Consider the following 25,840-nt stretch of genomic DNA (forward strand, 5'->3'; position numbering starts at 1 on the left):
GGAACAATAATTGGGCTGTTCTGCAGTATTCACATTTCAGAGTAAGGAAAATCGCTATCACAATTGGGTCAAGTTCTCTATTGAAGCAATCCCACCAAAGCCAATTATGCCAGCAGAGAGTGTAATAATCTACTGGTTAAGCTTCCCTGAAGCAGGCATCAGAAAACAGTTGGCTAATGGCAGCAAGAGCCTCACAATACATCTATGACATTGGGCTGACATTCAGGCCTATAACTTGGGAGAATACCTTATGACCATGAACTGGGTAGTTCTTCTAAGAACCTGCAGAGCACCTTGAGTAAGAGCTGCTTGACATTTGAGCTGCAGAAATCATGAATACTGAGAGAGAGAAACAATGTGAAAACTTTTGCCAGGTGTGGCCAGCTTCTAAATTAGCAGTCAATTCACAGATGAACCTCGGCTGGTGGAGGAGTCTCCTTCATTGGAGGCTTCTAAACAGAGGTAGGTTGGCCATCTGTCATGGATGCTTTAGTTGAGATTCTAGCATAGGAGGATTCCTGTAGGGTCCCTTCTGACTCTACAATTCTATGATTTCACGATTCATTTGTGAATATGCATGCATGAATCCCAGTGAAACATGACAGTGATGTTGGGGGCAGCGGGAGAGGAACAAGAAAATGGCAGGCATTCAGTTAACTAGTTTGGAGTGTTGAATCCCTTGTTGCCCTGAGTGTGGGTGGCTTCTATGCTGCTTATGTCGAATTCATCAAGGATGATGATGGTGACAAAAAGCACTGTTGACCTCCTTGTCCTCTGCACCTCTAGTCCCAGTGGGTACCAGTCTCCCCTGAGCTGTAGCCCCATGCTTATGGAAATCTTTTCTTTTGAACATTCACCCACATTAATGATATCAGGTAAAAAGATCTTCTCCCAAGGCCTTTTCAGAGTTGACAATAATATCATAGACAGAAATCCATCCTTCTGAGCATTCCTTCCTCAAAGCTCTGTAACTACCACCTCGGAAGCAGCATCAATTTTATCAGAACAAATAAAGAAGGCAAAAGCTAAAACATTTTACTATAGGAATATAAAATTTCTGTTTTGTTAGTCACTAGATATACAACGCTGCTGTATCTTTCTATTTATTACCAATTGTGGCTTTATTCTTTATTTTATTGCTTTCCTCCCTCTACGCGAGCATCCTGAATGGTGCTACACAAATCCATTAGTAATAACTCCAACAAAGAACAGGGCCTCGCATACTCACTCATCTTGGGACAACACAGAGGTGAGGCAATTGGTTCATAACTAGTTTCACTCATCACTTGAAAAAGTTCGAGTTTGCAGTGAAATAGAATTTGAATTTGCATGTTTATTTGTGAGTGCATGCATGTGTGTTTTTACAAAAATGCAAGTCATGTCCCTGTGAGGAGTAGCCCTAACCTCAACTAATTTCCACAACTAACTGCTAGCTTGAGCATAATTTGGAGGGAGGACAGCTGGGAGGTGTTTTGAAATGGATTGTTGCTCCCCAACATCTGTCTTACTTATAGCCGAAGGGGTAGAATTACTCACCAATATATGGGAAGTCTGACTGGTGGATGTTGAATAGACCTGAATAGCCTAAAAGCTCCCCTGCAGTGGTACACAGTATTCTACCTGAAACACCAGTAATTTCAGACTATCAGGTGGTATTGTTAGTAAATCTTGTATCCCATCTTCCCTGCAAAGAGCTAAGGCTTTCCGCCCTCTGAGAGGCAGGTTGGCAGACTGAGGGTCTCTAACTGAAGGCCATCCTATTGGTTTTATAGCAGTATGGGAATTTGACTCCCAGTCTCTCCTGTCCAGGCCTGACACTTTACCCACAACACCGTACTACCCGAAAACCAATACTTATATTATGATATTTGAATTAATTTATATAAATTTGGATAAATCAATAACACACATGGAAAGGCCTTTTTATATATAAAAAAAGGGGGGGATAACAGGAAAAATATATATAGGGACTGCAGGATGAATAGACAGTTAAATAAGTAAGGATCCTGAGCTGCTTTGAAATGTTAACAGCAAACTTCAAAAGTAAAAATATTCTCTCTGAAGTGCACCCTTCTTGTGGAAAGCAGATTCAGCCACCTGATTCGGAGGTGACTAAGCCCCCTCCTCCCCTAACATTCCCCACCCCCAGGAAAATATTTCAATATACCAGAAAACCTTAACAATGTACTCAAAGGACCAATTAATCTCTTTTTTCTTGTCAGGTTACATTTTGTGATTCTATAAATGCAATACCAAAACATTATTTTGAATGTTTCTGTGTTGGGTTTTTGTTTTAATGCAATGCATTGAATTATTATTACTATTTATTAAATTTGTATATCATCATCTATCTGTTCATCTCAGGGTGGTATACAAATTTAAAGATGAGGGGGAAGAGGAGGAAGAAGATAAGGACAATGAGGACAATAACAACAAGGGTTGTTAGAGTTCCTCTCCTCCCAGCACACCATATCTCAGTGCAGTTGGAGCAGTGGTCTAAACCACTGAGCCTCTTGGGCTTGCCAATTGGAAGGTCAGCAGTTTGAATCCGCATGACGGGGTGAGCTCCCGCTACTCTGTCCCAACTCCTGCCAACCTAGCAGTTTGAAAGCATACCAGTGCGAGTAGATAAATAGATAAATAGATGGGAAGGGCAAACACTGTTTCCTTGCTATCTGGCTTCCATCATGGTGTTCTGTAGCGACAGAAGTGGTTTAGCCATGCTGGCCACATGACTTGGAAAGCTGTCTGTGGACAAACACCGGCTCCCTCAGCCTGAAGCGAGATGAGCTCCATGCCCCATAGTTAAGTTTGACTAGACTTAACTGCCCAGGGGTCCTTTACATTTAGCCATATCTTGGACCACCTGCATTCACTGCGAGAAGCAAAACTACAGGGAACCAGGCAGAGGGCCTTTTCGGTAGTGGCACCTGCCCTGTGGAACGCTCTCCCATCAGATGTCAAAGAGAAGGCATCTGAAGGCAGCCCTATTCAGGGAAGTTTTTAATGTGTGACATTTTAATGTATTTTTAATCTTTGTTGGAAGCCGCCCAGGGAAACCCAGCCAGATGGCCAAAACAAAAAATTCCTTCCAGTAGCACCTTAAAGACCAACTAAGTTAGTTCTAGGTATGAGCTTTTGTGTAGTGTGCATGCACAAGAGACTAGGGCCCTGTGGGACTTGACATCTTTCCGCAGGGCCTGCAAGACAGAGCTGTTCCACCAGACCTTTGGCCAAGGCACAGCCTGACCCCCTTCTTTGGTAATCCTCACAGAACTCTAGCCCAATGGTTGCCATTAATTTGATTTGAAATGATTTTATAATGAACTGATTTTAGAATGCTGTATTATTTTACTGTTGTTAGCTGCTCTGAGCCCGGCTTTGGCTGGGGAGGGCGGGATATTAATAAAATTTTATTATTTATTATTATTATTGGGCCCCCGGGCCTTAGTTTGCCTGCCCATGATGTCTACTCATGAAGGACCATTCGCAAGCCGTGCTCACATTTTGTAGTACATTTATTGTAGGATAGGTGTGCATACCTGCATCTCTACCAGACCAAAAAAAGAAAAGGATCTTTAGTTAGGTGTGCACATGTGGGTATCTGTAAGAGCAACATTCAGTCCTTTTTCACTGTTTCATTTTTGCAGGCTGAAAAACGCCACCGACTGAATGGAAATGCAAAGCGCATGGAAGGTATCAGGCATTCTGTTTCTTTTATCCTTCAAAAGAAAATGCGATGCACTTCGGTCTTTCCCTACAGCAAAAATAACCAGCAATCTGCTGCAGCTCATATCTCAAATAAAGTGCCCCTAATAGCCTCCCCTTTGCTTTGCTCTTTGCCTCAAAGGTCCACAGTAATCACTCATCAATTGTTTAGACATATAGCCCTGGAGGCCTGTTAGGCCTTAGACCTGCTACATTAAGGAAATTCCATAGCAGAATAACTGGAGTGACAAAACCAGTCTGCATTCACAAATGGTTAGCATTAGAAAAAAATGTAAGTTACAGATTCAAAATCTCCGTAGAGGCGGCTGCACTTCCCCCTTCCCCCTTACTCTTTGGTGTAGCATACTTTCCAATTCTTATATTTATGTCTGACTGGGGCGGGGGAGGAATAATGTCGTTGGAAGGGTGATCAAATGAAATGGCTTGTTCTTCTACAGAGATGGAATCTCTGTCCATATTTTAAAAAATGCTGTAAAACTGCTTTAAAAAAAATGTTTTGAAAAATACAGTGGTACCTCGGGTTAAGAACTTAATTCGTTCTGGAGGTCAATTCTTAACCTGAAACTGTTCTTAACCTGAGGTACCACTTTAGCTAATGGGGCCTCCCGCTGCCGCTGCCGCGGCACAATTTCTGTTCTCATCCTGAAGCAAAGTTCTTAACCCGAAGTACTATTTCTGGGTTAGTGGAGTCTGTAACCTGAAGCGTCTGTAACCTAATGCGTCTGTAACCCGAGGTACCATTGTACATTGAATTTTGCATAGCTCCCTGTCCCCATCTAGTGTCACATTTCCATATTGCACTATACAATATATTTAAAATGTTTTATTTGCAGCTGTATAGCTGAGTCCAGCTATATGTGAGAGCTGGACCATAAAGAAGGCTGATCACTGAAGAACTGATGCTTTTGAATTATGGTGCTGGAGGAGACTCTTGAGTCCCCATTGACTGCAAGAAGATCAAACCTATCCATTATTAAGGAAATCAGCCCTGAGTGCTCACTGGCAGCACAGATCCTGAAGCTGAGGCTCCAGTACTTTGGCCACCTCATGAGAAGAGAAGACTCCCTGGAAAAGACCCTGATGCTGGGAAAGATGGAGGGCACAAGGAGAAGGGGACAACAGAGGACAAGATGGATGGATAGTGTTCTCGAAGCTACCAACATGAGTTTGACCAAACTGCAGGAGGCAGTAGAAGACAGAAGTGCCTGGCGTGCTCTGGTCCATGGGGTCACGAAGAGTCGGACACGACTAAATGACTAAACAACAACAACCAGTAGATCAACCAGCAGCCTTATGGTTTAAAGCAGAAACCTCCAGGCAACCTGATGTTGTTAGACTCCAGTTCCCATCAGCCCCAGCCAACACAGGGATGATGGGAATTGTAGTGCAGTAACACCTGCGGTGACTGGGACGCGGGTGGCGCTGTGGGTAAAACCTCAGCGCCTAGGACTTGCCGATCGTCAGGTCGGCAGTTCGAATCCCCGCGGCGGGGTGCGCTCCTGTTGCTCGGTCCCAGCGCCTGCCAACCTAGCAGTTCGAAAGCACCCCCAGGTGCAAGTAGATAAATAGGGACCGCTTACTAGCGGGAAGGTAAACGGCGTTTCCGTGTGCTGCGCTGGCTCGCCAGATGCAGCTTGTCACGCTGGCCACGTGACCCGGAAGTGTCTGCGGACAGCGCTGGCCCCCGGCCTCTTAAGTGAGATGGGCGCACAACCCTAGAGTCAGACATGACTGGCCCGTACAGGAAGGGGTACCTTTACCTTTACCTTTAACACCTGCGGTGCCAGAGGTTTCCCATCCCAGCTTCAGAAGCTGGCAAGTGTTCAGTTCTGTCCTAAAAGAACAACTGATTTTAAAGTCCAGCAGAACCACCTCCCTCTACCTTGGCATTTTATTACACAACTTGAATTTCAGAGGCAGATGTCACATCACTTTAGAGTCTGAATCTTTCTGAATATCCTCCTGGAAGGCACTTCTTATTTTTTATTCAGCCTGAATCAATCAGCTCCCTCCTTTGTTTGTGGCTTCAATAGTGGCTTTTGGTTTGTGGCTCATTCAGTGGTGTCATTTGCAGTACTGGGTTGACATTTTCCAACAAAAGGAAATTGACAAAAGAAGAATGCCAAATGTAACCCAGCCCCTATTACGGCAGCGAGGAGGGCGGCTGGATGTATTGGAGTAGGAGCTGAAAATGAGGACAAGTGGTTTCGACAAGGACCAAGGGGGATGTGACACAGCAATAGCATACCAGTCAATGCTGCATGGATGCAAACAGGGATATTTCCTTGTGTCCTTGCGAAACCCCTGTTCTAACAGCTTGCACACATAGCGTACCGTTTCCCAATAATCCAGTAATGAAACGGAGGCAAGTAAACTGCTTCATATCATTCATTCATGGGCTCTCCACCTTGTGTTAATCTCAGTATTGCCCCAATTTCCCCAGGATTCTGTAGAGCATGTGAGAATATATATTTTTTTAAAATCTGAAGGGCTTCACTCCCTTGGGGGGAATATGTTTGTAACTGTATGCTGGACATACAGGCTGAAGGGCAGCAGTATCTGGGTTCTAGAACCACTGTGAGTGTCCCCATACTCTTCTTTCGCTCTCTCTCTCCCCTCTTTCCCTGCCCTTACTTACACCCTTTCTCCCCGATCCAGCAGGCGGCAGGCAGATTGCTCTTGCCACATTCTACACCCAGCTCCTCCCCACAAGTCCACACATTTGGACCGTACCTCCCTTCTGCCATCATTCTCTCCCCCACCCGAGGGCCACCTGAAGGGAGGGTAAGGGCCACCTGTGGCTCTTGAGGTTCCCTACCTCTGGTTCAAACAACTCAAAAGTTGCAGGAACTCACATGTTATCCCAAAATGGTGGTTCCCTCATTGCGAGAAGTGAGGTTACAGGGAACCAGACAGAGGGCCTTTTTGGTAGTGGCGCCCACCCTGTGGAAACGCCCTCCCATCAGATGTCAAGGAAATAAGCAGTTATCTTATTTTTAAAAGACATCTGAAGGCAGCCCTGTTTAGGGAAGTTTTTAATATTTAATGCTGTATTGTTTTTAACACTTGATTGGGACCTGCTCAGAGTGGCTGGGGAAACTCAGCCAGATGGGCAGGGTATAAATAATAAATTAGTATTATTATTATATAAAATAAGCAGTTGTTTGCATTTTTGATCCTGTTCGCAGCCCTCTCCCATGATATTGAAATGTAACCGTCTTCTGCCTTTTAGGATAGCACAGGTCAAGCATAAGTTTCCCATGTTATTACTGCCTCTTTCCCAGTAAAAATCCCTTCAGCTAAAGTGAAAATCTTCAGCAGCCTTGGAAGGAGCCCTCAAGTTCAGCCAATAATATTTTCATGTTTTGCCACAGCAGCATAGTTAAATACTGCTGACTCTTGCTTGAATGTAGAGCTCTAATTAGTTTCACATAATCATTTCCTTGGCTATATTTTCATTCTTATTCTAAGGTCATCTTTGTTGTTTTTTATTTAAGGATGGTGTAATATGAACAGCAACCTGATATTTCTCCAACTTGTGAACTCCAGGTAAATAAGGCAAATAATCCACTGGCAGAATTAAATCTCTCTCTAATAAAATCTGCCTTTATCAACTTATCCTTTGCTCGCTTTTTGGAAGATAAATTCACTTCAGCTATTCCAGATATCTCGTGCCTTTAGTGTACACAGATGAGTGAAAGAGAAAGAAAGCCTCATTATTTTCTTTTGGTGACCAGCAACAATGGACCCGGACCTTAATTATTATGTTAATTCATGCACTCAACCCAGAGGATTTATTATATTCCAGAAGTTAATAAAAACTAGAAACTAACTGCTTCAGCACATTCTCCTCTACAGATATTTAAGTTAAGTCAATAGAGTGTTCTCTCCTTGTACAATATTCCTTGAAGAGACAATCCCAAACATAAGCAGTTGCCAACCTTCATACAACCATAGAAATGTAGAGTTTGAAGGGACCCCGAGGGTCATCTAAACCAGGGGTCAGCAAACTTTTTCAGCAGGGGGCCAGTCCACTGTCCCTCAGACCTTGTGGCTGGCTAGACTATATTTGGGGTGGGGGAAATGAATGAATTCTTATGCCCCACAAATAACACAGAGATTCATTTTAAATAAAAGGACACATTCTGCTCATGTAAAAACACAATGATTCCCAGGCCTTCCACAGGCCGGATTTAGAAGGCAATTGGGCTGGATCCAGCCCCTGGGCCTTAGTTTGCCTACCCATGATCTAAACCAACCCCTTGCAATGCAGGAATGCTTTTGAGGTCTGTGGGCTCATTTGCCAGCTGGACAGCTGTGACGTTAACATATGAGAGTGCTGGAGGTGAAATAGTTAAACACATTACCCAATCAGAATCCAGGGGGTGGAGTCAGAGGGACTATAAAACCAGCTCTGGGAGGGGCAAAGGGAGTTCATTGGGAGTTGGGTGGTTGGTTGGAGTGGGAGTGAATTGGGAGAGAGTCTGTGGGTAGGTTTAGTGTAGCGAAATAAGCTGAGTCAGGAACAGTTAGGGGCTAGGAAGACAAGTAAATATCTGTGAGGTGGTTTAATGAGTGAGAGCAGGTAGTGGAAGTTATAGGTCTGGATAGGCACCCCATGATTGTAATTGACCGATACCGTTTACGAAACCACATGCTTGTTAAACTGCAAGAAATAAACAGAAGTTTATGTTCCAATTTAACCCTGACTGGACTCAGTATTGTACCAGCTAGGGCCTGGGTGGTGACAGCGAGAAATAAAGTGGTGGCACAGGGATCAATAGATGGTGAAACATCTGGGGACCCTGTGTGATCGCCACAACAGCACACAAAGGCCACATTCATACCATACATTTAAAGCACTATGATGCCACTTCAAACAGCCATGACTTCCTCCCCCAAAAATTATGGAAGGTGTAGTTTGCTATGGGGAGCTGAGATTGATTGTTTAACCACCCTGGGATTGTTTAACCACACATTTCAGATTTGTTTTATTGCATGCATATGTGTGTGTGTATCTATCAAGTAACACTTTATGCATCTCGTACTAGGCTTATGCCAAAATAAATCTGTTAAATGTTCGAAGTTCCACAGGACTCTTTTATTTTTTAAGTGATTCTTCACAGCTTCACTGACTGTGCCAGAAACCGGAAACCAACCACCTACCTTCTTTTCCTCCTCATGTCCCCCCCCCCCAAAAAAAAAATATTGATGCCCCAAAGTCTGAAATTTGATATTAAATGGATATTCATTTCCTTCATTGTCTCTCCAGTTTTTCATTTTTCTCTTTGACAATTACTTTTAAAATTCTGTGTGGCATCTAGTTAGGTTTTGTCACAACGTACAGAGAGATAGGGATGAAGTGCTAAAATACTTAATGTCACAGTGCATAACTGGGTGTACTCCTTAAACTAAGAATGACATGAAATCAAATGTTCCAGCTGATTCAGTAAGTTGACAAAGGCGCTTCATAGCTAATGTTGTATAAGAGAGCAAATCAACACTAAGAAAGCAAATCTCACACTTTGTAAGAAAACACACTTAAATTCAAATCTAAATAAGCAATGATGCTTCCAAATGAAAAGCCCTTTAACAGTTGATGTAGAAAGTCTCAACTAAATGTCAGAATTTCAGCTGATAGTTTCTCTCATCATGAAGATGCAGAAATGATGGAAAGCTTCAACTAGCTAAATCCATACTGTTACAATAGTTGGGTCCCTCCCCCCCCCCCTCTGCTAAGCGATAGCAAGAGTCCAGGTCTGTGTTCCTTTAAAGAACTGAGAAATGGCAGAGACTGTTGTAGCTTTAAGAAATATGATTTGTCCACCTATTTAGACTTTCAGTCTGCATGAAGGGGGTCCAGATCTTACAACACGGCCATTTCAAGAGTGTATTGTCCCCCACAGCAGTGCAGCCATGGAGTCCAAGGCATCTCTCCCTGCCTGCCTTCAGCCAGCCTGCCCAAGATGGATCCCAGTCTTTCTCCTTCCTTCTTCTTCCTCCCAGAACACCTTGCTAAAAACTCTTTTCCTGCAACCTCACACCCAGTTACCCCGGCAACCTTCCAAACCCCAGTCTCTGTTCACACCTCAGGGCAAGGGGGAAGGAGTTCTCTTTGACTGCCAATGATTCTCAGCAGCCCTGTATTGTTTCTTAAGCTTGGCCAGGTCATTTTGCAGAGGCTTGCTCAGGAATTCTTCTGCAGGCTTGCATCTCTCCCTTCACACCCCCAATAAGCCAAATCCTGCCATTTATTACTTTATAGGGTTTAGGGGAGGTCCTGCCCCCAAATCTATAACAATACTTTGAAGTTTTTGCATCACTGCTTTTCTCCATTGTAGGGATATATTGGCACCCATTGACAACAGCATCTAGAACAATGTTTCCCAACCTTGGGTCTCCTTTTTTTTTTTTTTTTTTTTGACTACAACTCCCATCATCCCTAGCTAGCAAGACCAGTGGTCAGGGATGATGGGAATTGTAGTCTGAAAACAGCTGGAGACTGAAGGTTGGGAAACACTGATCTAGAAATGTAGCTGCCTAGGAAGGAGCGCAACTCTGGGGAAATGGTTGGACTTCAGCAGCAGAGTACATGCTTTGAATGCTGAAGATCTGGGACCTTCAGATTAGACTGGGAGAGATTTCCCTCTTAATTTCTAGAGAGGTAGTGTCTATTATTGCAGACACTACTGATCTGCTGGACTGCTGCTCTGACCTGCTACAAGGCAGCTGCTTCCTATCTACCCTGTGTTACGAGGATAACAAGCAAGCAAACAAAGACATTCTTTTGGTTCCGTGCTGACTTTTTCCTGCAGATCAACAGTCCCACAGGACGAAACACTTAATAAGATCTGCTCCTTTCTATATTACTTGGTTAGAAAACATTTTTATTCCCCAGCTTAAGCTTTCATCCCAGGAGGGGGGAAAAAGGAGGTGGGTAGAAACGAAATATATATATATATATACGTATAGCAAAGCTAAGATGCATTAATAAAAGTTTCAAAAGGGGTTGCTGCAACCAGGGAAAGCAGTTCTCATCTTGTGCTCAATCTTTGATGATTTTTTTTTAATTGCTTACTATCTTCCTGGCATGATAGTCATCACAAAGACTGTTCTATAATGGCCAGATATGGATCTTTATGTTCTTAAGGGAAACAAAGTTACAAAGAAATTCTATTAATATGTTTACCAACGATGAGATAAATTAATGTAGCAAAGAGCTTCCGTCACTTTTGGGATTTTGCAGTCTGTGGGAAGTTCAAGGTTGTGGATGTTTTCCCCATCTCCTTTTAAAAGTAAGATTGCTTCTAAACCGACAGAGTAAATTGATCTTTATTTTCTTTCAGCTGAATTCTAAAACTCTGGCTATTGGAAAAATGCTATTTTCGCGTGAAGATGTTTAGAATGCACAGGAGGCTCTAAGGCCAACATTATTCATTAAATGCTAGTGTCCATTTGCTTCCAGCTCCAATGCAGACAAACAGAAATGGCCACCAAACATTTTACCCTTTCAAGGTAACAAATCCCAAAGAGATTCTACATGCATTTGATGAAAAGTGGGGTTTTGGTCCATGGAAGAAGAGCACAACTGGAATTCAGTGGTACACCAGCAACTGATATTCAGATGCATTACTGCCTCCAACCATGGAGCCATGGTTCCACCTTTGAAGACCTACTCATCACAATGGAGTGTGTGCTTGCAGTGCTGATATTCCCACAAGGCAAGAGAGTTTCTTGAGTGAGCATGCCACACCTCATCTTTAAAAGCTTGGTGGTAGGGATGGGGAAAATTGTCAGGACATCTTCATCACTTCTAGTTCTCAACTTCTTGCCCTAAGCTCCTGACTCGTGATTCCTGAGCACTGTGTCTGCTGCTGAGCCTGTATACCGTTATTTTCATAAAGATCTTTTTTCTTACTTCCATGTAAGAGCCTCTGTCTGCATCTCTATTGGGAGTGAGCCAGGACAGAAGCTTCTACCTTGCAGGGAAGGAAGTGAGAACCCCACTATTACTGTTTGGGCACACACCTCTATTGCAAGCACAGCTAGTTGCCTGCAACTTATGTTCAAGGAAAAATCTTTTATTTCTCACTCCAAACAACTTTAATTTTCACTGTCACTTGAAAGTGAAAGACAAGCACAATTCCTTCTGGAAAACCTCTAATAATGTTTTGTGTAATTAAATCTAATTTGGCATATTGAAATTTGAAATGGTCTTCAAGTATCAATCCATTTTCTTTCCTTCCTGCAGTCCTCCCTGCTCCCCCAAAAGTCAAACATATTGATTTTTGTAGAAGGATGTTGGTTTTTTTTTCTCCAGCTGCTATGGCAACTGTGGTCAGTACAAGGGAGAGGTGTCCAATAACCCATCTTCTCCGTGTGCACTCAGAGGTATAGAAGGGCACCAGGTACCTCTATAATTGGGATTCTAGCAATACAGATGGCTAGGTACCCCTTTGATCTTCTTGTAGTCCGCTGACCAAGATTTGGTGAGTTTCATTAGGAGTACATATACAGAAAACTCAGGATAGCAAGAGCTGCCACACAAGTAAACAGCTGTGTAGATAATAGTGTTCAAATATCTGAAAGGCTGTCACATGAAAGATGCAGCAAGCTCGTTTTCGGATGCTGCAGAGGGTAGGACCCGAATCAATGGAATTGAATCATAAGAAAGAAGGTTCTGGCTAAACACTAGGAAGAACTTTCTGACAGTAAGTGGAATGGACTACCTTCGAAGAAGAAGAGGAGGAGTTTGGATTGGATTTGCTATCCCGCTTTATCACTACCCTAAGGAGTCTCAAAGCGGCTAACAATCTCCTTTCCCTTCCTCCCCCACAACAAACACTCTGTGAGGTGAGTGGGGCTGAGAAACTTCAGAGAAGTGTGACTAGCCCAAGGTCACCCAGCAGCTGCATGTGGAGGAGCGGAGACGCGAACCCGGTTCACCAGATTATGAGTCTACCACTCTTAACCACTACACCACACTGGCTGTGGAAATTTCATAGGAGGTTTTTAAAGATGCCATTGGTCAGGACATCTTTAGTTGTGATTCCTGAATTGCAAGGGATTGGACCAGATGGCCCCATCTAACTCTACAATTCTATGATTCTATGATTCTCCTTGGGGCATGGTATGGTCAATCTCTTGCTCAATGGGTGCTTTTCTCCAGAAGACTTGGCCACACAGGCCACCACATAGAAGCAATTACTAAGGACCCAACTAAGTCTGCTTCCCTCCAAAAATGCGATAGGACTGGATGCACTCCAGTTTGGGTCTGCAGCTGACAGGGCTTCTCCATGGGGCCTCCATGACAATAACATCCCTGTGTTCCATTGACCTCAGTACCAGTACCAGCACTCCTTCCCAGAGGCCTACATGATGGTGATATATTCTCTTGTTTGTCGCCTGCCTCCAGTGAGAACATGGGACAAAAAGTGTGTATTTTCTGTAGTTTCCAGCATCCCAGAATACTGCAGGGATCTGTTGTGGTATTCCTGAGAGTTATCTCCTCCACATTTTATGTGGTGGGAATAGCAGAGAGAGCTCTAGAGGAAGCAGAATCAGGGACAGAGGCAGTTGCAAATGAATTTTGAATAGAGACAATTCATCGACATCTATGGAGGAATTTGATTCAGTCTGCTTTCAAAGGCACATCAACCTAATTTGCACTTTCTGAAACAATACATGAACCACAACACAGCCACCATCCAAAAACCATGCTTCTCCAATGCTTTACGATGCAGGTCTCCAGCCAAGTAATGTGTAATATTAGTGGAAACTCCTTTCCATAAATGAGCTTATTAAGCAAAGTTGCACACAAAAATGTGTAAATTGGGAGAAAGGCACACCAAAACGCTGATGAATTTTCATGCAGACTTTGAAAGAAAAATCACAGAGGGGTATGGCAATGTGGAAAACTGAACAGGGCAAAAACGAGAAACACAAGAGAAACAGAAGCTGACAGATTTGCCCACCTCTGTTGTGATCATTGCATCAATTACGTAATTGTTTGAAATAGTGTTGTGACGTTCGTTTCAGTTCCAGTCTGTATTATGCCCCTTTCAGGCTCACTGGAGCTACAAGATCTTGGCACAACTCTGACCCAACCTTCAGCAACAAACCAGCATGGAACTCAGCACAATTAATTCCTATGATTCTAGTGAGCACATCTAGGTCTAAAATTTCAAGGGAGGCTCTGATTGGGGGGGGGGGGCAAGCACACAGGCTAGTTAGTGCAAATAGCAAGCACTTATTCTCCACCACAAATATTATATGGACTTCAAGTCTTATGTAAATGCAACAAGATTGCAGCGTTAAGATTTATGATATTAATTAATTGCATGCAAAGACATAATTGTGCCATAAAATAGTTACTGGTATCCCAAACAGAGCAAGAGTCAAGCATTAAAGCTTCTGGGGGAATTTTTTTTTTACTAATTTAGCAATGAATGTTTCATGCTGTAAATTGTTTCTATAGCACCAGGCGGTGCTATAAAGAAACTCCCCTTTTCAAAGCTTTATAGGATTAACAGAATTAGTTCAAACCCAGTGCACCGACTGTATTGGTGTTGGAACCAAAGGCTGCAATGCTTGGGGAAGCTTTTAATGTTTGACGGACTACTGTATTTTAATATTTTGTTGGAAGCCGCCCAGAGTGGCTGGGGAAACCCAGCCAGATGATGAGCAGGGTTTAAAGATTATTATTATTATTATTATTATTATTATTATTATTATTTGCTGCTGTTGTTTACACCTTCTTTTCACTTGGTTGCAAATTGACTGCAATTTTGCTGCCTCTCACATAAAGAAAGGTTGCTCATATTATCAGTGTGAGGTCAGGTGACCACTGAGCCAATTCTGTGTATTGTAGTCATGATCTTTGCTGGGCACTCACCGAATAAACATATGGTAAGGAGAGGGCATCAGGAAGGGCTTCATCTCCACTGTCTGGGTCTGAGTCTTCTCATATTGAGTGTCTGAAACAGCCTTTCTAAATGAAATAGTTTTCGTATGCTGTTGAACTCCAACTCCCATCAGCCTCAGGGAGCATGGCCAATGGTCAGGGATTATGGGGGCTGTAGTCAAAAACATTTGGTGGATGCCAGAGTGGGGAAGATCAGTCTATAGCATAAAATAGGCCACCAGCAACCAATTGATGCCTCATGAAGCTGCCTCAGTTTCCCATTCCATCTGAGTTCCCATTTCAATCCCCCCCTTCTAGTTCCTCCTAGATTTTGAAAGTTTTTTCCTAAGTAGTTTCAGAACAATTCAGAAAATGTTTTCCAGCAACCTTTTCTTCATGTTCCCCTAGCTATCTGAGAATAAATTGCACGATGTTGGTGTGCAGTGCTGTGCAGAATAGCAAAACCAGAAAGGAATTACTTTCACTTGACTTCAAGAACAGTAGCTGTATTGCACTGTTGGAAGAAGAAGAAGAAGAAGAAGAAGAAGAAGAAGAAGAAGTAGTATTTGAGCAAAACTGTACCAAACCCAGTGAGGATTACTTTTCAGTAGACCTGCATAGAATTGGGAATACTAATAATAAATAATTCTAATCTAAGCTACCTATTGTGAAAACTGAAGCTGTGTGTGTGTGTGTGTGTGTGTGTGTGTGTAGGGGTTCATTTAGAAATACCTTGGTTTTCAAACAGCTTAGTTCACGAACAACTTGGAACTTGAATGCCGCAAACCCGGAAGTAGGTGTTTCGGTTTGCGAACTTTGCCTCGGAAGCTGAACGTCCAGCACGGCTTCCGATTGGCTGCAAGATGCTCCTGCAGCCAGTCGGAAGCCATGCCTTGGTTTCTGAACATTTCGGAAGTCGAACGGACTTCCAGAATGCATTCTGTTCGAAAATCAAGGTACAACTGTAGTTGATCCACAATGCTTTTGTCTCTGGCATCACCAGCACATGACCTCCCCGTCGCTCTTTCCTAGTAAGGTAAAAAAAGGTCTCCCACCCTTGGTTTATATTCTTGGTTTCAGCAATTGACTAAAAGACTGAAGCACACACATTCCATTATTTTCCAAGTACGTCCATGGCGCTCATTCTATGTCAGACTCACTCTGCCCACCCCCTTTCCTCCATGCTATGTGTTCTTGTGTAATTCTAAGCAGTCGTCAGGCCACAGTGCGCAAGTTCAAGGGTTTAATAATGTATTGCCTTAAAAGTGCCATTGCACTGATGTCACGTTTCAGAAGTCCATTGGAGGCAAATCCTCGAGCGAGCCGGCGTTCATCAGGCCAACTTCGCAGAGACAGATCAACTGGATTGTTCATCGGCAGAGTAACTGACCCATAATATATGGGCAATTTACACAATTTTCTAAATGACAGTATTTTACTGAATTTTGTTTTGAAGTGTAATGTCAAATCCTGAGATGGTACAATATAGCTGTCATTATAGAATATAAGCCTACACTGTTCAGAAAAATTGTGCCCAGAACAGAGTGATTGACAAGGTGGCCTGACAGATTACCGCAGCACAATACACGCTGCCACTCAGGTTTATTTATTTTGGATATTTCCCCTCACTCGCTTGACTTAGAAGAGTCCCCAAAGGGTCTAACAGCAGCAGCAGCAGCAATATGCAGAAAATAAATCAGATTAAAACAGTGAAGACCAATCAGTTATTAGCACTTTAGCTTGCAGATGAAGGATCGCAGAATAGAAGGGTTTTCTCAGATAAATAAGTTGAATGCCATAGAGAAGTAGAATTCTTATGACTGACATATTGTATTCTATATAAAGAGAATGGCATTTCATTTTGAATGGGCTCAGAGGGAGACCTGCAGGACCATAGGAAGCTGTACTATTCCGAATCAGACAACTTGTTCATCTAGCCAAATATTATCTGCTGTGACTCAAGTTCTCAGGTTGAGGTTTTTCTCTTGACCTTGAAACTGGGGCCTTCTGAATGCAGAGAATGTGCTCTACTCCTGACCTATGCCAACCAGAGGCAGTTAAAAGCTGGGAGGCAGCCTTTGGAGGTGCATGTGCTTTTCTATAAGGAAATCTGATGCAGGATTAGTGATAGCATTGCATTCTTTACAATCTGCTTACTTTCCAGTGTGCTTTACTTGTCCACCTGGTACGCAGGCTGAAACCCTACCTGCTCGCGGACTATCTCGCCAGAGTGGTACATGCTCTAGTTATCTCTCGCTTGCACTACTGCAATGCGCGCTACATGGGGCTACCTTTGAAGGTGACCTGGAAACTACAACTAATCCAGAACACGGCAGCTAGACTGACGGCTGGGAGCAGCCGCCGGGACCATATAACACCGGTCCTAAAACCCTACATTGGCTCCCAGTACGTTTCCGAGCACAATTCAAAGTGTTGGTGCTGACCTTTAAAGCCCTAAACGGCCTTGGTTCAGTATACCTGAAGGAGTGTCTCCACCCCCATTGTTCTGCCCTTCTGGCAGTTCCCTTGCTGTGAGAAGCCAAGTTACAGAGAACCAGGCAGAGGGGCTTCTTGGTGGTGGCACCCGCCCTGTGGAATGCCCTCCCATCAGATGTCAAAGAGAAAAACAACTATCAGACTTTTAGAAGACATCTGAAGGCAGCCCTGTTTAGGAAAGCTTTTAATGTTTACAGACTACTGTATTTTAATATTTTGTTGGCAGCCTCCCAGAGTGGGCGGGGTATAAATAAATTATTATTATTATTATTATTATTATTATTATTATTATTATTATTACTATTACTATTATTTTGAGTCTCCAGTGCTCCCTCTTAATGAAAGAATACAGGCGCCTTAAAGAAGCCATTGCTGGAACTTCTCACCATTTCAGGAAAGAGGGTGATTCTCTTCAGCAATACGTGTATTTCTTGCTCTTTATCCTCTCCACATGCCAAATGCCTAACCATTATCCCATCAAAATATTACTGAGTTTGTTGCCAGAAGAAAGAAAGTCAGCTCCTCAGGTGCATTGCTTCCAAAGTCCTAATGCATGTATGCCTTGATGTAGAGGCAAACATTTATATTAAGATATGCAAGAATTTATGAGGTTTTTGCAAAATATATTTGACTTTTCAGTCTCACACAGAGCCTGCTGAAATGGAAAGTTTGCTCAGGGGATTAGCGCGAAGCACTGAGTTTCTGTTTATCCTTCCCTACGGAAAATTTTGCGTATGCAGCAAAGAGAGGAATGTGCAATTTCAGTCAAAAGAAAGCCTGGGATGAATGATGCTCGCATAGGTGATTCACATTTTGAAGAACTGCCTCGCCAGCCATTTTGCGGACTCATCTTTCTTAAGGTACATTAGCTCCTAGCCTTACTATGGCAGAATGACTAAACCCCAATCAAACAGGCTCACATCATCAAACTGCTTACTCAGGAGTGGCTCAGTTGGCTATGACAAGCCTACATTCATGTAAATATGTAGACAGTATGAAACTTAAGACTTCTTAAGAAACAAAGAAAACACATGCAATGTACCTCATACTTCCAAATCACAGATTTGCAACCAAGCCAACCCAGGGTACACAAATACTGTGCACAACAACTGTTGTTGTAGCAGCTGTTATTGTTGTTTAAAATGGATTGCCACATGACAAGAGAGGAGCAGTATTTGGAGTACCAGAGCTCAGCAACTCCTTGGTACAATTGTCTAGTTTTTTGGACTCCGGTTACAATATTTCAGTCTCGAAGGATTCTTCAAATTGGGGGTAGGGGTGGATGGGGATATAGGAAGAGGGCACAAGGCTCTAGTTTAGTGGACTTCTCTAGCATGCATATGTATATGTGTAACAGTAAGGTGAAAGAGAGAGAAAAGAGCTTTGCCATATCCCATGGGTATCCCTCCATGTGTGGGTGCTGTGCCCTCACAAGGAATAATCAAACCATATATCTCCTTTCAGAAATACAGCATGCAATAATTTGGATTCATTGCATTCCCTTCATCTGACAGTCCACTGGGAGATTCTATATATCACATTTCAGAAATCAGAATAAAATTAGATGATATGATTTGGAAAACACACACACACACGCACACCAATCCCATCTTTTTGTGTTTATGTTCACTGAGACATTTATATGTGTCTGATCATTTATCACTGTCTGCTGTAAACTCGGCTGAGTTGTTGGGGGATTAGGTACAATATAGGGAAGTTGTTCTCTCAAGAGAACGACATTTTTCAACGTATCAGATCTGTAATTTGTGCAAAGAAGACAAAGCAATGTATTAGAATTCTGTAGCTCTCACCAATGCCTCTTATCAGCTCTATGTATTTTATTATGTGCATAATGTTCAGACTGCTTTCTCTGAGGAGGTCAAGTGGAAGCTCAGCTACTGTCTCCTCCCTTGGAGAATGACAAGATTGCACACACTTCAGTATGGCTTTACCTTGTACCTTTGCCCATGGTGTGATCAAACCAAAATTAAGTACTCCCAATTAAATTATTATTGTTGTTGTTGTTGTTGTTGTTAATATCTTATACCCCACCTTTTTACCTGACAGGACTCGAGGCAGCTTACAAATAAAAATAAGAACCATTAGAACATAGAAGAAACTATAATTAAAACAACAATTAAGCACTGAAAGAATTAAAACTGTATATACATCACTTGGAATCGAAGTATTATAGAGTTGGAAGGGACCATGAGGACCATCTAGTCCAGTGATGGCCAAATTTGGCCCTCCAGCTGTTTTGGGACTACAATTCCCATCATCCCTGACCACTGGTCCTGTTAGCTAGGAATGATGGGAGTTGTAGTCCCAAAATAGCTGGAGGGCCAAGTTTGGCCATCACTGATCTAGTCTAACCCCCTGCAATGCAAGAACCTTTTTGCCCAACACAGGACTTGAACCCACGGCCTTGAGATAAAGAGTCTTGTGCTCTACCAACTGAGCTACCTAATTACAATAAAAACAGCACAGCACCAGGGCTTTCATTAATAGCAGTCGGTTGCTGAAATCTGCTGGAACAAGGAAGTCTTCTCTTGCTGGCAGATGGGCAACAAGGAGGGAGCCAGTCTAGCTTTGGAGTTCCAAAGTCTGAGAACAGCCAGCAAGAAGTCCCTCTTCTGCATCCAGTGAGTGCCATCAATCTATCCAAACTTATGCACTGTTGAATGCTTTATAATGGGAGAGATTCAGGCATATGCTTAACTTCCCCCATTCAACTCCACATCTACTGCAATAGATTTGGGAATGAGAGAACTTAATCAATGTTTCCAGTTCTTTGCTGTGCAAAGGACCACCCCAACCTCTCTCTCTCTCTCTCTCTCTCTCTCTCTCTCTCTCCACATTCAACTTTGCCAGTATGTTTGGAAGATAAAACCCACTGCATTCAGCATAAAACAATCTCCAGATAAGCACAGCTTCAGAAATGTGTGTGTATGTGTGTTTTTAAAGAAAAGCAGTAATCACCAGGATACCCTGTCCTATCCTAAATGCATATTTGTTATTGCAGGGAATCTTCAGAGCATACCGATAATAACCAGGGAAATGTTGAACCTTTATTTCTAGAGGAAGGAGAAATTAGATATCTGAGAGGTTAATGAGTTAATAAGTTCTGAAAAGAGAAGAAGAAATAGGGAGAGGCAAAGATAGACAAAGAGAGAGGGAGAAGAAAGAATATAAAGGTCAAACATTGTAATTAAGGTGCAAGAGTTCAACTGGATAATTTGTTCCTTCGTTAACTTTGTAACATGGAATTGTTTCATCTTCTAAATTTAACAGCCGGCCTATGGTTATCGCTCTCTCTCTCTCAGAATCAGAGGTTTCAATTCATTTTGGATGGCAGAAAGTTTTCCTTTTGAAACCTCCAGAGATAGCTTTAGCTTTTACACTCTGAGTTTTACACTCTTAAGTTTGAAAATCCATTACCTACCTCATCACACCAGATGCTAGCTGATAGCTTTCCTATCCCTCATCCCACTCTCAAATTATGTTCCTTAGTTCTTTTATGCTATTATTTATTCAACTTCTTACACTTCCAGGTAAAGATGTTGACTACTGTGCTACATGACAGAGATATTGGACATGCTGCGTGGACTGCGTTGAAATCAGCGGGTTGTAGTCACCTAAGTAATACTCAGAAGACACCGACTGAAGTCAATGGATTAAAGTTAGTCGTGCCCAATAAATTCAGTGGGTTTACTCTGAGTATGACTTAGTTGAATACCACCCATGGAATTAAACATAGAATAAATGTGTCGAGGATTGGTGGTCAGTCTTATTTTAAAATGTTTTTTAGGCATTCTTAACATTCTTAGATGTTCTTAATGTTTTATTTATTATGCGTTTAATTGTATATTTTCCGGCTTTGTTGTTTGCTACCCAAGGCTCCTTGAGGGGGAAGGAAGGGCGCGATAAAAAATTAATAATAGGTAAGTTTTCTCTTAGGGACATGGGTGGCACTGTGGGTTAAACCACAGAGCCTAGGACTTGCCAATCAGAAGGTCGGCAGTTCAAATCCCCGCGGCAGGGTGAGCTCCCGTTGCTCGGTCCCTGCTCCTGCCAACCTAGCAGTTCAAAAGCACGAATAAAATTTAAGATTTTGACTGATGCAAAAGATAGGGGGGGGGTTTGCTCTGCCGGACTTAAGACTTTACTATGAAGCAGCAGCTTTCTGCTGGTTGAAGCAATGGCTACTTCTTGAGGATACAGACATTCTAGACCTGGAAGGGTATGATAATAATTTTGGCTGGCATGCATATTTATGGTATGACAAGGGAAAGGTTTATAAAGGCTTTAAAAATCATATTGTCAGGAAAGCTTTGTATAATGTTTGGAATCGATATAAGGATTTGTTGGAAAGTAAAACACCCAGATGGTTGTCACCAATGGAAGCTAGAGCGGTGAAAAAACTTAACATGGACTCTAATTGGCCAAAATATTGTGAAATTATAGAATATGATGGTGAAAAGGTTAAATTACAGAGCTTTGAGAAACTAAAATCCAAGGTTCGAGACTGGTTACATTATTATCAGATAAATGAGACTTTTAAGCAGGACAGGAAACTAGGATTTCAGAAGGAGAGGTCAAAATTGGAAACAGAATTGTTAGAGACCAATACTAAGAATCTGTCTAAAATGTATAACTTGTTGCTGAAATGGAATACACAGGATGAAACGGTTAAATCAGCTATGATCAAATGGGCACAAGACTTAGGTCATGATATTATGTTCGCTGACTGGGAACAGTTATGGACCACAGGCCTTAAATTTACGGCATGTAGTGCCTTGAAAGAAAACATAATGAAAATGATCTATAGGTGGTACATGACCCCAGTCAAGCTTGCAAAGATATACCATTTGCCCAATAATAAATGCTGGAAATGTAACGAATGTGAAGGAACCTTCTACCACCTTTGGTGGACCTGCCCAAAGATTAAGGCCTACTGGGAAATGATCTATAATGAAATTAAGAAAATCCTTAAGTGGACATTTGCAAAGAAACCGGAGGCTTTTCTCTTGGGCATGGTCGGCCAATTGGTACCAAAGAAAGATAGGACATTTTTTATGTATGCAACTACAGCAGCAAGAATCCTTTTGGCAAAGTATTGGAAGATGCAAGAATTACCTACTCTGGAAGAATGGCAGACGAAAGTGACTGAATTTATGGGACTGGCAGAGATGACCGGCAGAATTCGTGATCAGAGGAGAGAGACAGTGGAAGAGGACTGGGAAAAATTCAAAATATATCTTAAGAACTGTTGTAAAATTTCAGACTGATAAAAGGTCAAGGGATAAGAAACAGAGAATTACAGCTGTAAATGTTTAAGTTAAGAAAACCTGAGGGAAGTTAAATATAAAAATGGAATGAAGGATTGCTAAAAAATTGGAAACAAGGGTGCAGTGAAGGGGAGGTATGGGGAAGTCATGTGTTGTTTGTGTATGTTTTTTTTTGTGTGTGTGTTTTTGTTTGTGAAAATTAATAAAAATTATTTTTTTAAAAAAAAAAAGCACGTCAAAGTGCAAGTAGATAAATAGGTACCGCTCTGGCGAGAAGGTAAGCGGCATTTCCGTGCGCTGCTCTGGTTCGCCAGAAGCGGCTTAGTCATGCTGGCCACATGACCCAGAAGCTGTACGCCGGCTCCCTCGGCCAATAAAGCGAGATGAGCGCCGCAACCCAGAGTCGGTCACGACTGGACCTAATGTTCAGGGGTCCCTTTACCTTTTACTAAGTTTTCTCTTTAACATTAGCTCCCCCTTTATGTTGACAGAAACCCTTTTGCTGGACTCTGGCAGTTACTCAATTCTTACACTATGTATTGTCAACTTTGCATTAGGTCTGGTTGTGATATCTCAAAACCAACATTGTAGAATTAGAAAGGGTTCAGAAAAGGGCAACTTCGTTATCATGGAGCTGAAGCAACTCCCCTTTGAAGAAAGGTTACAAAATTTGGGGGCTTTTTTTTTAGTTAAGAGGAATGAGGCACAAAGCATACTAGAGGTGCATAAGACTATGCATGACATGAGGAAGAGGTTTCCCTAATATTAGTGCCTGGGGCCGTCCAAGGAAATTGAAAGTTAGAAGACAATGCAAAGTTCACATGGCTGGAGTTGGACTCTGCTACACAGGGCGATGGCCACCAACTTGGGTGGCTTTCAAAGGTCTTTAAGAGGCAAATTCATGGAGTATAAGGCTATCAATGACTACTAGGCTATTAGGAAACAATGTGCATACCTGTTTCTGGGAATGACAATTGGGGAGAGAGCTATTGTCCTGGTTGCAGGCTTCCCATATGCATCTGATTGGTCACTGCAAAAACAGGATGCTGGTGGAGGTCCTTATACCGATACAGTGGTACCTCGGGTTAAGTACTTAATTCGTTCCAGAGGTCTGTACTTAACCTGAAACTGTTCTTAACCTGAAGCACCACTTTAGCTAATGGGGCCTCCCGATGCCACAGCACCGCCGGAGCACGATTTCTGTTCTCAACCTGAAGCAAAGTTCCTAACCTGAAGCACTATTTTTGGTTACAGATAGGTAGCCGTGTTGGTCTGCCATAGTCAAAACAAAATAAAAAAAATCCTTCGAGTAGCACCTTAAAGACCAACTAAGTTAGTTCTTGGTATGAGCTTTCGTGTGCATGCACTATTTGAAAGCACTATTTTTGGGTTAGTGTAGTCTGTAACCTGAAGCGTATGTAACCCGAGGTACCACTGTACTATGTTGTACTAATTTTTCTTCATCATTAAAACTGTGGTTTTAATCCTGAAATCCTATTCAGTCCTCTCAGGGAGCCTGGGATTGTGATGGAATTTGCAAGCAACTTACAAAGGTATAAACATTCACAAAGCTAGCTATTATCAACCATACTGGCGCCTCATAAACATATTAAATTCATTTATCAGCCACTATTTTCCATAAAACCCGTGTTGACTGACACTATCAGCAAAGATAAGGATAGAAATATAATTACACTCCTTTATCAGCTTCTCCATTATTTTCACTGAGATTTATGTCAGACCAGCCAGCTAGTAATTACAGGGTCATTCAGTTTGCTTTTATGGAAATGTAAGCATGTCTTTTGGAGGTTTCTCAGCCTTCCTCAGAAAGTTGTGGACTCTGCTTCCTTGGAGGTTTACAAGCAGAGGTTGGATGGCTATATGTCATGGATGCTTTAGCTGAGATTCCTGCATTGCAGGGGGGGTGGACTAGATTACTCTTTGGGTCCCTTCCAACTCTGTGATTCTGTGAATCTAGGTGCAATCCACAAACATTGTGTTCAGGTATCTAGCCAGAGACTCCCTGGTGAGTGACATCATGCGGAGGGGTGTTTCTAGGACTAAGGTGAAATTGACAAGCTCCTTTTCTATCTTTGCTATTGCCAGGAGGTGTTAAGGTTGTTAATGTAATTTTGTTACCGTATTTTTCACTCTATAAGACGCACCAGACCACAAGACGCACCTAGTTTTTGGAGGAGGAAAACAAGAAAAAAAATATTCTGAATCTCAGAAGCCAGAACAGCAAGAGGGATCACTGCACAGTAAAAGCAGCAATCCCTCTTGCTGTTCTGGCTTCTGTGATAGCTGCACAGCCTGCATTCGCTCCATAAGACGCACACACATTTCCCCTTACTTTTTAGGAGGGAAAAAGTGAGTCTTATAGAGCAAAAAATACGGTATACGTATAGGACTGAAATTTGGGGGTTTTGCATGATTTTGTTGTTGTTGTTAAAGCAGCAGTTCTCAACCTGTGGGTCCCCAGATGTTGTTGGGCTACAACTCCCATCATCCCTAGCTAGCAAGGCCAGAGCTCAGGGATGATGGGAGTTGTAGTCCAACAACATCTGGGGACCAACAGGTTGAGAACTGCTGCATTAAAGGAATCTGGGGGTCCTGGATCTTGTCCGAATTCTGCTTGAGGGGCTAGGACCATGCCAGGACCACAGGAACACCGGGGTGAGCTTCAGCCGATTTGCATTGATGTAGCTCCCTCATTTGGTTTATCCTTCCAGACTCCCTGTAGGGTGGGCAGGAGTCAGTTAAAGTTTGTCAGTGCCTAAGCCAATACCGCTCACATTGTGTAATCAATAAAGTTGTGCCCATCAACCTTAAACTAAAATATGTGTCTGTGTGAATTTATTTTTTGGGCGGAGGGTCCTGGGGTCCTTGAAGTGCAAAGTTGTGCTGTGCTACAAACATTACCAGGTGGGTTTTCTCCCTCTGTTGCTTTTCGTGCAGCCATCATAACACATAAAGCAGTCCTCTCTTACATGCGTCATCTAGAACAACTGCTTTGTAAGCACCGCTTGCATTTTACTTGTTCGAAGCATGCTTTGGCCTGGGTCTCTGTTTCGATTGATTTATTGAACAGTAGTGTGTGGACTTCACAGCTGTTTTCTGTGCATGGTCAGATTGAATGGCCTTTTGAACCATTCCACAGTTATTGCTCTCTGAATCTATTTGCCAACACACACAAAAAAAGGGGGGGGGGAAGGAAAATCAGTAACAGATTTAGGCTTGTAGCTGTTTTGGTCTCAGAGAATAATACTAAACAACTGTCTTTAGCTGGAATATCTACTATGGCAGGAGTAAACAGACCCTTATCAGGGTTTATATATATATATATATATATATATTCCAAATAGAAGAAATGAATTAATGCTTCAGTCATTGGTAGGGTGTGGAGAAGCACCAAGTATTTTCA

At 42.4% G+C, this 25,840-nt stretch overlaps 1 protein-coding gene and 1 long non-coding RNA gene across 31 annotated transcripts in view; one reads left to right on the top strand and one right to left on the bottom strand.

Moving 5' to 3' along the window:
• The window catches only part of LOC309338060, a 268,979-nt gene extending 260,547 nt beyond the window's left edge, over positions 1 to 8,432 (top strand). The window contains exon 2 of the long non-coding RNA XR_014154652.1: positions 8,293 to 8,432. This is a non-coding gene — a long non-coding RNA (uncharacterized lncRNA). The remainder of the gene's footprint in view (positions 1 to 8,292) is intronic.
• NRXN1 (neurexin 1) overlaps positions 1 to 25,840 on the bottom strand; it is a 1,006,781-nt gene that overhangs the window by 672,027 nt on the left and 308,914 nt on the right. The window lies entirely within an intron of this gene.

The sequence above is a fragment of the Podarcis erhardii genome, assembly GCF_964252035.2.
Source record: "Podarcis erhardii genome assembly, chromosome: 3".
In the NCBI taxonomy this organism is placed as follows: Eukaryota; Metazoa; Chordata; class Lepidosauria; order Squamata; family Lacertidae; genus Podarcis; species Podarcis erhardii.